Genomic DNA, 17,108 nt, shown 5'->3' on the forward strand with positions numbered 1-17,108 from the left:
AAGCCCATCCAACAGGGATAAGGCTTGGATAAAAAATAACAAAATTTTCTAAATGTGAAACTTGAACCCAATATCTCATATACACACCTAGTACACTTAACCACTGAAGTAGATACACATTTGTATCAAATTTCACAAAAATGGACTTAAATTATTTAGGGCGTTATAACTATACCCCCTAAAAGAAATTTTGGCCTCAAAATTTACCTGATTTGAACAGATGAGGCTACACTGCTACATCGAGTCCTCAGGTTCCCACGTGGCCTCCTTGGTGCTATGATTTCACCATAGAACCTTCACTAATGGTATGGACTTCCTCCTCAGAACCTTAATATCTCGATCCAAAATCTGAACCGACTCCTCCTCAAAATTCAAGTCCAGTCTAACCTCGATCTCCTCAATAGAGACAATGTGAGATGTATCAGACCGATATTACCTCAACGTCGAGACTTGAAACACATAATGGATATGGTTTAACTCTAGAGGTAGCTCTAACTGATAAGCAACCGGTCCCACACGTTTCAGAATCTGATACAACCCAATGAACCTAGGGCTTAACTTGCCCTTATAACCGAAACGCAGAACCTTCTTCCACGGCGATACCTTAAGAAATACGAAATCACCCAGAGAGTACTTGATGTCCCTTCTTTTTAGATTCTCGTAAGATTTTTGTCTATCAAAAGTCGTCTTCAAACGATCTCAAATTAGTCTAACATTATCTTCAGTCTCGAAAACCAACTCAGAACCCAAAACCGGTTGTTCACCCAACTCAGTCCAACATAGCAGAGTACGACACTTACGACCATACAGAGCCTCGTAAGGTGCCATATAGATACTAGACTAGAAAATATTATTGTAGGCGAACTCAGCTAACAACAGAAAATCCTCCCAACTATCTCAGAAATCAATCACATAACTCTAAAGCATATCCTCTAGTATCTGAATCACCCACTCAGATTGACCATCAGTCTGAGGTTAGAACGCAGTACAGAAGTCCAATCTCGAACCCAGAGCCTCATGGAGTTTCTTTCAGAATCGAGAAGTGAAGCGTGGATCTTTATCAAAGTTGTTAAAATTGGAACCCCGTACAGTCTTACAATCTATGAAGTGTAGAGCTTTGCTAACTTTTGCAGAGAATAGTCCGTCGAACCAGAATAAAATGGCTAGACTTGGTCAATCGATCCACGATGACCAAAACCGAATCCTTCTTAGTAGGCGTTAAAGGTAACCCACTAACGAAGTCTATCATCACACATTCCCATTTCCACAAGGGAATATTAATGGGTTGGACCAAACCTGAAGGCAACTGGTGCTCTACCTTAACCTACTGGCATATTAGACAATGGGCAACAAAATCATTCATGGAGATCCCGATACATCTTATTACCACCGGGATGCATAGAATAAGGACTATTATGTGTTTCCCTCAAAATCGATTGTCTCAAATCAAAATCATTCTGTACAAAAACTCGTCCTCAAAAATACAGAACCCCATCTTTATTCAGCCCAAAATCAGATGCACTGCCGCTCTCAACCTGACAGAACCGCAAAACTAGAGAATTATCCCCTAATTACTTATCTCGAATCTGATCAATCCAAGTCAGCTTAACTTGCAACTCGACTAACAGACCTACATCATCAAACAAACTGAGACGAGCAACATTGTCCTCAAATTAGATGTTGCTTTACGACAGAGAGCATCGGCCACCACATTATTCTTACTGGGATGATACTCTATCGTACAATCATAATTTTTAAGCAGCTCAATCCGTCTACGCTGCCTAAGATTCAACTCCTTTTGAGTAAGGAGGCACTTGAGGCTCTTATGATTAGTATAGATGATACACCTCTCACCATACAGATAGTGCATCCAGATCTTTAAAGCAAACACCATGGTAGCTAACTCAAGATCGTGCGTCGGATAATTCACCTCGTGTGACTTAAGCTGATGGGACGTATAAGCCACAACCTTACCATCTCGCATCAGTAAACATCCCAAACTGACGTACGACACATCACTGTAAATGACAAACTCTTTACCAGATTCAGGCTATTTCAGAACAGGAGCCTGAGTCAAAACAGACTTGAGCTTCTCAAAGCTCAATTGTTGCACATTGGTGCAAACAAAAGGAACATTTTTATGTAAAAGCTTAGTCAGAGGAGCTGCAATCAATGAGAACCCCTCAACAAATCTCTGATAATAACCCGTAAGACCTAGAAAACTATGAATCTCAGAAACGTTCTTAAGATGTTTCCAATCAAGCATAACCTCAATCTTTCTAGGATCAACTCAGATCCTCTCAGTAGAAACCACGTACCCTAAAAATGTTACCTCTCGCAACCAGAATTCACATTTGCTCAACTTAGCGTAGAGCTGTTTCTCTCGAAGTATCTAAAGCACTACTCTAAGATACTCATCATGCTCATCCTCAGTCTTAGAGTACACCAGAATATCATCAATGAAGACTACGACAAACTGATCTAGATACAACTGAAAAACTTGGTTCATCATATCCATGAATGCAGCCGAAGCATTCGTAAACCAAAGGGCATAACTAGGAATTCGTAGTACCCAGAACGAGTCCTAAAAGCTGTCTTATGAATATCATCTTCCTTAACCCTAAGTTGATAATACCTAGAATGAAGATCTAGTTTCGAGAATACCACAGCCTCACTAAAATAATCAAACAGGTCGTTGATCATCAGAAGTGGGTACTTATTCTTCATAGTGAGTTTACTCAACTACCGGTAGTCGATGCACATCCTTATGGCATCGTGTTTTTTCTTTACAAAAAGAACCGGTGCCTCCTACTGAGACACACTAGGACAGATGAAACCACAATCTAGAAGCTCTTAAAGTTGAGCCTTAAGCTCTATAAGCTCCTTCTGTGCAATACGGTATGGAGCGATGGACACCGAAGCTATAGCTGGTAGAAGCTCAATGCCAAACTCAACTTCTCGATTCAGAGATAAACCCGGTAACTCTTCGGAAAAGACATCTAAAAATTTCCTCACTGTTCTTATATCCCCAACAGAAAAGTCTCCAGAAACTAAAACATTGTTGTAGGCCAAATACGCCTCACACTCTTTTTGAACCAATTTCTCAACCACTAAAGCGAAAATTACATTGGACAGGTAATCTCGACGTTTGCCGATCACAACCACGTCTTTATCATCCTCAGTCCTCAGAACAACCCTCTTAGTCGCGCAGTCCAAACTAACTCAGTACTCAACTAACCAGTCCATACCCAGAATTAAGTCGAACTTCCCAAACAGTAGCTCCTTCAAATTTATCAGAAACACAACCCCTTGTACTTCTAATGGAACATTCCTATATAGCCTACTACCCAAACAGGTTGCCCCAATGAACTTAGTATAGTAATCTCACCAGAAGTACTTTTAATAGAAATCCCTAAGTTCTCGGAAACAGAACTAGCTACATAGGAGTGTGTAGAACCTATATCTATCAAAGCAGTATATGAAACATCGAAAATAAAGAACATACTCATGATCACATCAGCGGCATCTCTTTCCTCTCAGCGTCGAGCAGCATAAACCAGTGCAGGCTACCTCGCCTCAGTTTGATTAGTACCTCTGCCCGGTACTCTCTGTCCTCGGTAAAAATAAAGAACGTACCCGTGATCACATCAGGGGCATCTCTGTCCTCTCGACATCAAGCAGTATAAACCAGTGTAGGCTACCCCGCTTCAGTCTAATTAGCTCCTCTGCCTGGTGATCTCTTTCATTAACCCATACCATTACCACCCCTAGCCGGTCCACGGCCCCTAGGTGGCTGCTGTTCTGCCCTCTTAGACTGAACAAAACCCAGTCCCGTAGCTTGCATCTGATCAGCACGATGTAGACACTCTCTAATTTGGTGCTCTAAAAACCCACACAGACAAGCCTCTAATCTCCTCCAACACTCGCTCGGATGGCACCTACCACAATCACCACAAGGCTGAATTCCAATAGGAGCAACAAAAACCCTCACTCTAATAGACTCATCAGGTCTAACCCATTTCTTAGGCCTCTTAGCAGAACTAGAGGGCTCTGAATCTTTATTCTTGCCTTTTTCTCTCTTGGTCTCTGTTCTGGCGCTCCAAGCGCTTAACCTTTTTGGCGATCTTTGCCTTTTCTACCAAAATAGCAAACTCACACTCCCTCTGTGGAGCAATCAGAACCCTCAGGCTATCCCTCAAACCGTCCTCAAAACAGACACATTTCTCATACTTGGATGCCACCATGCGTCGAACGTAGTGGCTCAGTCTTAGAAATTCGGCCTTATACTCGACCACAAACTTATCACCTTGTGTGAGATTCATGAACTCACGCCTACGAGCATCAACATAGCTCACGTCTACATACTTCTTCTGGAAGGTAGTCTTAAAGTAATCCCAGTTCAGACGATCCTATTTAGTACCCTCCTCAACCAACAAATACCACATATAAGCTTTTTCACGAAGCAAGGAGATTGCACCCTTCAGTTTTTGCTCAAAAGTGCAGTCAATGTCATTCATTATCCTCTCGCTGGCCTCCAACCAATACTCAATCATAGTAGGGGCGACTCTAGTGACGCCCCTAAACAACTCAGCTCTATTGGACCAGAGTCGTTCAATTACTGACCCACGACCCCCAAATCCAAAATAGGGTCTAACGACCCTCTTCAACATTCTTAACATGGCTTGGGACAGTACATTGTCCCCAGTCGAGCTGCTTTGAGACCTAGTCTTAGTAGCAAGTGAAACTGATGTCTCACTCATATTCAAATTTGGCATACTGCACAATGATGAAGATTTAGCTCGAGCCCCCCGACAGCTCCCGTCGCGCCCACGAAGACCACGAGTTCCACGAGCGTTTATCGTATTTTCATTTTTATCTACATTATAAAATTTTATACATTAGTTCTAGCATTTATTAGCAGATATTTTATGCTCAAGTTATCAGAAGTTCAAAAGTATTTCAGAGGTTTTAGTCTCTAACTAACTCAGTATAGTTTCAGAAAGTACTAACTACAGTGTTTTCAAAAAGTTCTATCTAAATTTAGAAATACTTACAAGATCAGTGTCGGGGACTCGGTGTACCACATACTCGTTCAGGATAAAACAAATTTTTCTTGAAACTAGTATTTTTCAAATGAAATTTTGGAACCCAAAATTAACATCCCGAGTTTTACAACCTAGCTCTGATACCACTAAATGTAACACTCCAAACACAGTTTAAACGTTATGGCTGCAATCGGGAGTGTTACGAAGAAGGGTTTTGAAACCGATGATACTTCGATAAAACCATAATTAATTACTTGATATAACGTCCTAATTTTATAAAACTTATTTATATATATTACTGAAACCGTTACAATTGTAACACCCCTTACACGTATCCGTTGTCGGAATAGGGCACGAGGTATTACCGGAGTTTACTGAACATTTTTAATAATTCTGAATCATTTATTATTAATATTCTGAAAATAATCATAACGTCCCTCTATTGGGCTCTCGAAGCCCAAAACATTTATTAGGAACCTACTGGGATTAAATCGGAATCATAGGGAATTTTTCGCAGAATCCTAAATATATATATAGATTTTAAAATTTTTTTTATTTCCGAATTAGGTGCAGGGTTCATACGGGCGTATCACATAACAAATCTTTTCATAAGAAATTGCATAACTGAAACATTTCCACCCTTTCATAAGCTCAATTATATTTTCATCTAAGCACTTACCATTCCAATGCACCTTACAATTAAACATATTACCATTCAACAGTAATTTGGCACTTGCCCAAACTTCAAGCAACAACATTGGTTAGCATACTTTAATATTGACAAACTTATTTTCTCACCATGTCTCACTTAAATTTATTACTCGTCTTAATACACATAATTTTCCTTGTATCAACGTATCAAAGATAGTCTCATATTTATATGTCATGATACATATCATTTTCTTGTTGTTTCTTCTTAAATATAAATTATTCAATTCATTATGACAATATTTCATGTACCATAATTTTTTTATAAGTTCAATTTATATTTATTCCAGTAGCAGTTCATAATCTTGAATATGCATAATTATCAGGCAAGTTTCACATACATGTATTTTCCATGCCATATTTTAGTATATCAAATAATTATCATTTCTATGTATTTCAAGTTTAATTTCATGATTTTATGTACTTATCATTTTCTATTTTTACCCGTTGAATTTCTCGAAATTTCGATGGATTTTCAAGGGTACACTTCAGTGTACAAATTCGGGCCCGTCAATTCATATTCATGTGCGCACATTTTTCAATTTAGAGAGCACACTCCTGCGAACCTCATTTCTTACAGCGGGATTACCAGTCCAGGCTAAATCCCCTGCAAGAGAGCACACTCTCGCGAACCTCATTTCTTACAGCAGGATTACCAGTCCAGGCTAAATCCCCTGCAACGACAATTACTCTAACATGCTTGGATCTGAATTACCAGTCCAGGCTAAATTCAGACCCTAATTCGGTTTACTCGTCCGGACTAAATCCATTTTCCACATATTCTTCGAGAGGGCTATATCAAGATCACTCGTCCGGGCTAGATCTTTTTCACACATATTCTTCGGGAGGGATATATCAGGATAGGATCACCCGTCCGGGCTAGATCCTTTTTACTGTCAATTCCATTTTAGAGATCCATCAAATTTTTCGTCCATTCAACTGAGATTTTTTTATCAAATATATCAATGTTTCATCAATAACATACATTTCAAGCATCTAAGAATATAATTCAAGTTACACGAACTTATCGGGCTAAATTGCAGAAATATCAAAATTCAGGGACATTTTGGTAATTTTTCATTTTTCTCGAATTTCCACCCAAATCTTGATCTAAATTAATATTTCATTCAATTTATTAATTTAAATGATAAAACAATTCATTTCATGCAATTTGGTCATTTTTGACATTTTTAAAAAATTACCCTTAAAATTTTACTTTTATTCAATTTAGTCCCTAAACCTAAAACATATAAATTAGCTATTTTTAAAATAAACTCATAATAGCTGAATATTCACATATATTATTTTTCCTCCTCCACTCCATTCCACATCCTCCACTCATAATAAGCTGTTCACTTGAGTTATAGTCACTAAATTAATTATATCTTAAGCTACAAAACTCTAAATTGAGATCCGTAAATTTTATCTGAAACTAGACTCACATATATTTTTACCATAAAATTTTCATAATTTTTTGTTTTTTCAATAAGTAAATTTTATTCTTTAAAGTCATCCCTATTCTGTTGTCTGATAGTTTTGACCCTTCTTCACTAAAAATTAATTATCTCATTGTACAGAATTCTGATGATGTTATCGTTTATTCCTTTTTAAAATAAACTTATTAAGGATTCTAATCATATAAATTATAACTCATAATAATTTGTGTAGAATTTTTAATGATTTTACAAAGTCAGAACAGGGGAACCCGAATTCATTTTGACCTTGTCTCACAAAATTTATTATATCTCATAATTTACAATTTCATTGATTACACTGTTTCTTCTATCAGAAACTAGACTAAATAATATTTAATTTCATATTTTTATCATCCTCTAATTCAATTTCCATGATTTATGGTGATTTTTCAAAGTTAACCTACTGTTTCTGTCCAAAACTGTTTTAGTGCAAAATGTTGATTACTAAATTTATAACACCCTTATTCCCTTTCTCTATAGTATTTCCCATCACTTTCTGTTATTTTTCTTCACTAACATATCAAGAACATAATACCTTATATAATAAAACTCTACATTAACACCAATTTCATACTTTTTCAATAATATCAAACTCAAAAATATATTGAAATCTTGATGTTCTTACCTTGCTCTATTGATTTCAATCTTTAACGGATTTTCTCTCTCCTCCAGCCTCTATTTCTTGAATCTAACTTGATATTCTAGCTCCCCATAGTCTCCTTATCAATTTTCTCTCTTGGTGGCTATGGAAATTTCTTTGAATTCTAAGTGAAAATGGTGAATTTTTGGTGTGAGGACCAAATTGTAAAGAAAGCAAAACTTTCTTTCTTTCTCTCTTATTCTCACGTTGATGCATGGAAAAATGGTGGGATGATGGCTTCCATATTTCTTTCCACATATATATATACACTAAATAAAATAATAAAATATCATTAAGAAAAGAAATCAAATTAAAATATAATAAACTAATATTTATTTATTTATTTAATCTAAAATATCTCCAACATCATCATTATTTTCTAGATTTCTCTCTCTTCTAATTGACCATTTTTCCCTTTAGATCTTCTAATATTCCATCCTTGAGTCATCACTTAATTTGGTAAAATTACAATTTGGTCCCTTATAATTCTTCATCTACTCAATTTGGTCCCAATTTATCCATTTTCCTTAGGTTCTAGATTATTCCACCCTTAAAATATTTAGACTATTGATTCTTCAACTTTTTCATATTTACATTTTAACTCCTCAAATTTTGAGTATTTACTATTAGGTAACAAAACTTTCTCACTTTTACAATTTAATCCTTTCTTGAATTAATATGTCATAATATACTTCCCAATGTTGTCATAACATAAAATTCTCCTTTTTGTCACTTTATTTCCTTACTATATCAAAAATTATATCTTAATGTAAAAATTTTCGGGGTATTACAGTTACATGTTGTCATTTAAAGTTAACTAATTATTTTGCAGTAGAAGTTTAAAAATCGTTTAAAAAAAACCACGCTCGTGTTTTCAAAAATAACATTTGCTCGCGTAAAATCGTATTTTTTCGAATCATCGCAGTTTTGAAATCATACCCCAAGAATTCAAACCAAACAGTCTAAAAAGTCCAGAGAGTCCAAAAATTACAAAACTCTCATGAAAATAGAAAATTTTAGTAAAACCGTTAAATAATTATAATTATAATAATAACAGTTCCCGTCAACTGGTCACCACTGAGCTTCCGTCGCACTGACCCACCTATGTCTATGGATTACCTGAATAGAACAGACAAACAGATGTGAGTTTTCGTAACCTTAGTGTGTAACCCAATAGAGATAGTCATGCAACATATACAGAATTTTGTATATAGTAAGATACAGGTTCGGGCCTAAGTTTATAACAGAAATTGATATAAGAATCACATGTACAGAATCCTATCCCCATCCTCTACACACTATCTCCGACCATCCCATCACACCATGTGGGGTTAAATACTCCCATCCATCCCTACACACCATATCCGGTCGATGCGACACATAACAGATAATATGCAGTCAAGCTGCTAGAATATAGACGAAAGGTCGCCTTACAGATCACTTCCTCCACATATACAATTCCTACCCCAAACACAGATACAAAATACATATGCAAAAACAATAGAATAAACATGCTTAACATGCTCATATACAGATAAATACATACTTAACAGTACAGTCAGGCATACATATCAGTTTCCTGCTCAAATTAGACTATCAGAGTATCAGATCACATGAAATAAGGTTTGGTTAGGCTTTACCGACCGTACAATAGCCCTACAGTCGATTGGAACGACTCGTACGACCCTAGATAAAGTTTCAAAATTTTAGGCCCATACACACAACCTAGCCTAGCCTGTGTGGCATGTCCTGTGGCATGTCCATGTGGGCCCACACGTACAACCAAGCCTAGCCCGTGTGGCCCACACGGCCACACATTCACCATCACATGACCGTGTCTCACACACGGCCACACCTGTAAATCCACACAGCTATGTTTCGCACACGACTAGCCGTACGGCCTGGCACACGCCCGTTTTGTTGAACCTTAAGTTTTCGTGTTTAGGGTACACACCTAGTTTGTTTTTTTGAAGAATTCACACCCCTAGAGTGAATAACACCTAAAATTGTCAACCAAAACACACACAATTAACTTTAATTCACAAATTTAACCAAGACATCTCGTGGGCACAACTCGAAAAACATAACAGAAAGCTACACAAAATTGATCCAAAAGTTACCATTGACAATAGCAGCCTCGAAACTTCACTACACCACCAAAGGGTCTCGATTTTCCTGAAGAGCACCTACCAAAACGGTATACTAGATTAACTTAAATATCAACAGAAACAAAAGTACAAAAAGGACTCCCACAACACCACAATAAATCCTTACCTTCAAAATCATATGATAGAAACAAAAAGTAAAACACCGCGATAGGAAGAGAAAATTTTGACAAGAATCAAAAAGGAAGAAGAAGGAAAATTTGACAGGAGAAGAGGACAGAAATGTCAGAAAGAGAGAGATTTTTCTTCTTTTTTTTAGGAAAAAGAAAATAAAAGATTTTTAACTTAAATTATCTTTTTTTTTGTAACACATTCTTCAAATCTCTCTAACTCCCAACTACTCTACTAACCCAAACTAACCACCACTTCAGAATCCCAGCCCCACTGAAACTCAGTCAGACAACTGAGACAAAAATTAACATCCACGCTCACACAAGGATTCGAACACAAGACCTCATAGCAAGCTAACTCCTTACCACTCGAACTAGCAAACTCATTTTGATATAAGTTTACAAACAATACTATATAAGCCCACCCAATAGGGATAAGGCTTGGATAAAAAATAACAAAATTTTCCAAATGTGAGACTTGAACCCAAGACCTCATTCACACACCTAGAACACTTAACCACTAAAGCAGATATACATTTGTATCAGATTTCACAAAAACAAACTTAAATTATTTAGGGCGTTACATTACATCGTCTCGCCATCTTGGTGTATTATCAAATGATATCATAGGGCCTCAACCACATGGTCTTACAGATATCGTATTCACCCGCAAGGTCGGGCCGTGATTTGCCAGTCTGGTTGCAATAAAATTGCCCTATCGAAGGTATTACAAATAAAGCTTTTTTCTACATTTTCATATGACACAGATTTGTCAGTACTAGAATCGTATAACATGAAGGTATTAGAAAATGACCATACTCACTCCTCCAACACAACTTATCACACCTACTCAGATTCTATGAGTCAACTTATCACGGCAAAGACACTTATGTAAATATCATTTATATCTATAACAGAATCATACTTCTAACACATAATTCTCCATACACATATATCACACATCGCCATACCATGCCCATATTATTCATTTTATTTACGTACTTGCAAATAATTCTGAGAAAACACACATACACATATTTACATCACGCTACAAAAATACATACTCATCACAGGAACATCAACCATGACATAATCAACATAAAATGACATGCAAGAGTTAGGTTTAGAGGATCACTAAAGACATACCATTACTTCGACCTAGAGTTTCTGTTTTGATTATCTTTCTTAATCCAGTAGCAACAACTGTTTAAAAGATCATAAGAATCCCATTAGAATCTTCATTATAGACATTTTACTAACATTTCAACTGTTGGAACAATGAGTTAGGAAAATGCAGCGGAAAATAAATTTAGGGAAAAACCAGAGTTTTAAATTTTCTTTCCTAAATAAGATATTGGTTATGATATCTAAAGTAATAAACATTTAATCAAAATTGCACCTTTTCTATTCGTCTAGGATGAGTGCTTCGACTGAGTAGTCTTCTTCTCTATCCTCAAACTCACTTCTGCTGAGTGTGGGCTTGCTTCGAATCAAAAGTTTTTTCACAAAAAGGACCAATGGGGTAATTTTATAATTTTTTTAAACTTTTGGGTCAAGTTGTAAATTAGAAAAATATCTCTAGAAATTTTCTGGAATAATCTCTTCAGAGAGAAAATTTTCTCTCTACAACTTTCTCTTGAATTCAAGTGTGTTTAAATAGTGACCCAAAGTTCTCTTTAAACAGGTAGAGTTTAGAGAGTTCAACTCTGATTAAACTTAATCACTTTATATTAAATTAATATAATATTTATCAAGATAAATATTAGATTAAATTTAATATTAAATCTTATTAAAATAATAGAATGTTTATCTACAAGATAAATTTTAAATAAAATTTAATATTAAGATAATTAATTTAATATTAAAAATCAAATTATCTGGTAGAGTCCCAGTAGGAGTGTAACTCTTCTATTGCTCAACCACTGATGACAAACCGTCGCTGGCAACTGGGACGCCACCGTCGTAGCCATCGGCATCGCCATTTTCGGTGATGCAAGTGCAACACCCTTATGACATCCCGAGACAGTTTGGCTGCTGCTGGTTTGGTCTGGCTCAATGACAACCTTGATTGGTCCGATGTAGCCACTGGTTGGACCGTTAGCTCGATTTCACATATCGGGCCCAGTTCGACTAGTTTTTGGGTCTTGTTTTCGACTTTGGGCTCTCGGACCCAATCTACGATCTTAGGTCCAACGTTCAAGTTCAATTACATATTTGACCAATTGTCTGACTTGAAAATTAACTTCCAAAAATATCATATTAATTTGATTAATTTAATTTTACTTGATCAAAATTAATTTTTCCAAAAATCACTTAGATTTTCCAAATTAATTTTTCAAGAAAATTATTTAATCAAAATCGCCAGTTGAACAATTCTTACAACCACCTAATTTAATTCCACATCAAATAAATCGACTCAATTAAATTATTCCCAAAGTCGTAGAATTTTCTTCTGATTCAAATGCAGTCTGATCGAGCTTTTGTTGAGCTAGCGAAGGGGCCAATCGAATATATACAATTAGGCTCTAGTGATTGCAATTATGTCCAGAAGCATCGTTCTGACAATTTGCAATTACTTAATCATGGAGTTAGTACACAAGAAGTACCATAATTGAAAACTCCTTATTGTATACTCTTTACGAAAGCAATTCATCCAATTGCTTTGTCCAATGACCTCGTCATGTGTGTGTTACCCTCATATGATATCCTTAATCCCTTTAAGTTAAATCTGTTCACTCAATACAATCATATTTTATCTCATTGTTACCATTATGTCTTCTTAATGATTAATATGATCACTGCTAACAAATGACTATGATAAATTGCTCGTTCAAGAACAAGCAACCCGTGGCCACGTTCCATATTTATGAATCTACACAATGCCAATGAGAGGATATCATTAACTCTTTAATTGAGCTATGAATTCTACTGTTGCTAGTAAAGCCATGCCATACACAAGTCATATACCTAACATACCAGCTATGGGCTCGATCATCTTTAGAGTATAAGCCTCCACTTATATCAAAGCACATGAGTTACATATGCATGGTCAGTGACTAACTCAGGATTTAGGTAAATCACACCATGAATGTAGCAAGTGAATTAATTTACAAACGGATTCAGAATTAATTGTACCCCGTCAAGGTATATCCCTCTTTACTCCGCATCATATACAAACATTTTATGTAATTAATTGTACTTATTCTATAGTGTACAGTATGCCACCCATTAATCTTTCAATTTATACTAATTAACATCCAACATTCATTGCATGGAAACGTACTCAGTCACCATGTCCGTACACAACTACAGATTCAGACAACACAGAACAGACACAAACACATATCATTCCAGCAGTTCAATGTCATCAAACACCCAAACATGGAGCATAGAAACTCACATTATTTCCTTTATCCTCGCCAGATTAGTTTTTCCAAACACAAAAGCCTTATTTATCCTGGTAGCTAGGCATGACAACCATTTATCGATTAAATCGAATGTATTCAACCTTAAAACCTAGAACCCAATTTATAGAAACTTATTAGAAGTCCTTGCCCTCTTTCTTTCTCTAATTCTAAAGCATAAAAAGTTTAGAAGCTACTGGTTTCTCAATCTCTCTACTTTCAGACACCAATTCTCATGACTTCTACTCCATGCAGAGCTTTCCTAAGTTCTCATCTTCTTCAAAACAATCGAAGAAGATAATGCAAGGAAGAAGAAATTTTGCAGACAGAATTAAGGAGAATTTTTGTTTCCAAGAATGTCCACTTTCACCTATATATATAACTCTTATAAATGGTCTCCCAATCTCTTTTAACCAATCACCGATAATTATTATGTCTCTTACTTTGGAACCAGTCGGTTCCATCCTAACTAAACTAGAATTGAAACTTAACTATTTACTCAATAGTCATAATTTTTTTCAAAATTCTTAGTAGAGTCCACCAACTCACTATATGTTCAATTAAGTGCCAAAATTCCTTTAATTAGGGTCCTTAAAGAAACACGGGTGTGACATAGAAACATAAATATGACTGATTGGACTGACAATACATCGAACATGACCTAAGTAGAATAGATCTTGAATCCGTTTATGGATTTACTCACTTGTGACATTCATAATGTGTCATACCTTAACCATGAGTGGACGATGTACTATGTATGTGTGACTCGTATACTTTGATGTAAGTAAAAGCCTAAGTTTGAATAGATAAGGAACCGAAAGCTGGTGCATTGGATATACAATTTCTGCAGTATGTAACATTATTCACAATAATGAAATGCATAGCCAAAGATATGGGAAAATGGTATCCTCTCATTACATGATAGATGACAAGTAAACGTGGCTACTAGTCGTTCGTTTTTATGATGAATGACTTAATTACTATTTGATAATAATTGACTTTTCATGAAGGAAGATGTAATGGTTACTATGAGATAAATATAATCATATTGAGAGAAGAAATTTATCTCAAAAAGATTAAGGATATCCTATGAGGGGAACACACTTATGATAAGATCATTGAACGAGCATTGATCGAGTATTTGTCATAATGGTATGTCATTAGGGAGAGCTCAGTCACGATATTGTAATGGAATGAATTCGTGACTAAATGAGTTTATAGTTAATAGGTGAAAAGCTGGAACTTAATTATAAATCATTTGAGCCTTAATTACATATGTCTAATCGGTCCCTCCGCTAGCTCGTTGAAACTAGAAATGAATAGCATGTTATCAAATGAACAACAATGGATATAAATAATAAAGTTAGAGAAATGGGTTACATTTGGAAATGAATATGGTTTCTCACTAAGTATGGAAATGACCTGAAAATTAATTTAAGTTTATTGAATTATTATTTAATTAATTGAAGTTTGAAAATGGAATAAGATTAATTGGTCATTACGAATCTGTTGAATGTCGAAATTAAATACATTTTTTCATAGATTCTTTTACAGTAAAGTTGTCATGATTCTAGCGAAATTAGAACTAGGTTAAGAAAATTATTTAATTATAAAAATTAAATAATTAAAATTAATTTAATAAATGATGTTTATTTTGAGAAAATAGAAAAACATGTACAAGGTTGGATTAATTTATAAAATTTTGTGTTAAAAAGTCCATGAAGCACATGTAATGCCCATAAAATTTTTTTATTTTAAGAGCAATTATAAATCGAGATAGTGTACAATTGATTACTCGATAAAGTAAAATAAGGAAATTAAAGTGATAAAAGAGAAGGTTGAGTATCAAAGAAAGTTAATTTGAAAAGCACGTTGTAGTATACTAAATTAAAGTTAGGATTAAATCGTAAAGATGTAAAAATTTTTGAGGTTCACATATAATTATTTGAAATTTGAGGGAATGAAGTATAAACATAGGAAAAATTTAAAGACCAAAAGAGAAAATAACCAAAATTTCTTATAACATGAAATTGGCGTGTAGGGACCAAATTGAACTCATCTATCGTTTTTGCCAAGTAAGTTCATACAGTATAATTATGTTTAAATCCTTATGAATGTTATCTTATGAATCTATGTTTGTTTTGTTGAACTTTGAATTATTTTCAATTTTGTCTTAAAGGGTGAGATTTGGACTAAATCGAAACATATAAATATGAGCTTATGTGATGGAAATTACCCTGATGAAACTTCGTAAACATATCATACAAATGGTTACATGTTGATTTCTGATGTTTCCGAGCTTTAGCATTTTTTGCAGACTCGAAAATACATGTGATATAGGTTTAGCGTAGACAGGTAACCTGATGTCTTTCTAAAGGTTTAGTCTAGACGGATAACCTTACATGTATATATATAGCTCTAACCAAGCTATTTGATGTGTCAATAAAGGTTTAGCCCAGACGGGTAACTTGACACGAATATATGTTCAGCTCAGATGAGCCTCTGATGTGATTAGTACCTGTGTAATTAAGCTTGTTTACTAATTTTCATCGGGTAAAATTAATAATACGAGTTGAGAGGCATAAAAAATGTGAAATTATCGTATGAGTTGAATATAAAGCCTTGACTATACATATATGATTAACTTAATTATGATGGAAATATGGTTAAATTGATGACTTACAAGATATGAGATGCCATGCTTCATACTTGATAAATTACATGATTGAGCATGTATTGAAGCTCACTATGATGTGTTTGTTTTCTGATATGTTCGATAAACTTTGTATAGACATTAGTTTAACGTTTGTAATTGTTATATAAGGTAAGTAACTCTTTAAATACCTATAACCTTATTAAACATTTGTAATTTTTTTCCTCTTTTTGTAGATTTTGTCTTGCGAAACGTGTCAGACCCATAAGGAGCTCACATTATCCATCTCTTGATTGGTAGAACTTTGATCGTTTGAACTTGGTTATACATGGCATGTACTTTGGAGTGTCAAGTTGTTTGTAATGTCAAGTTTGGTTTGAACATAGTTGTCAATGAACTTTATCGTAATGGCAATTTGCTTATGTTCATAGATTTGGTATTATGCTATGCATATATGGATTGACAATCATAATAAGTTAGGTATGCATGAATTAACTTGTTGTATAGAATGGATAAGTGGCATGAAATTGTATAAGCAGGTTGAATGGCTTGTATTGATTCATGTATCCTTGTTGTGAATTGGTGCCAAATGTTCCATATTTGTTTTATGGATTGATTAGATTATTGTATGTTATATTTTGAACAGGAGTATGTAATGTTAAGTGCATTATTTTGATCTAATTGAAATTTTGGTTTGAAGCAAGTACCAAATGACCTATTTTTGCATCAACTAGATTCCTTGTCCCTCGTTGCAACGTTGGGCAATGGTTTGTGACGTCTTGACATCAAGTAGTCCAACATCGTGGCATGACATATTGTCTGGCGACATCACGACTCGAGGTCACATAACGACGATGTTTTGAAATTTTGAATTCTTTGCAGTTTGATCCTTATTTAATCTCGGGTCA

The sequence above is a fragment of the Gossypium hirsutum genome, chromosome D04, assembly GCF_007990345.1.
Source record: "Gossypium hirsutum isolate 1008001.06 chromosome D04, Gossypium_hirsutum_v2.1, whole genome shotgun sequence".
Classification (NCBI taxonomy): Eukaryota; Viridiplantae; Streptophyta; class Magnoliopsida; order Malvales; family Malvaceae; genus Gossypium; species Gossypium hirsutum.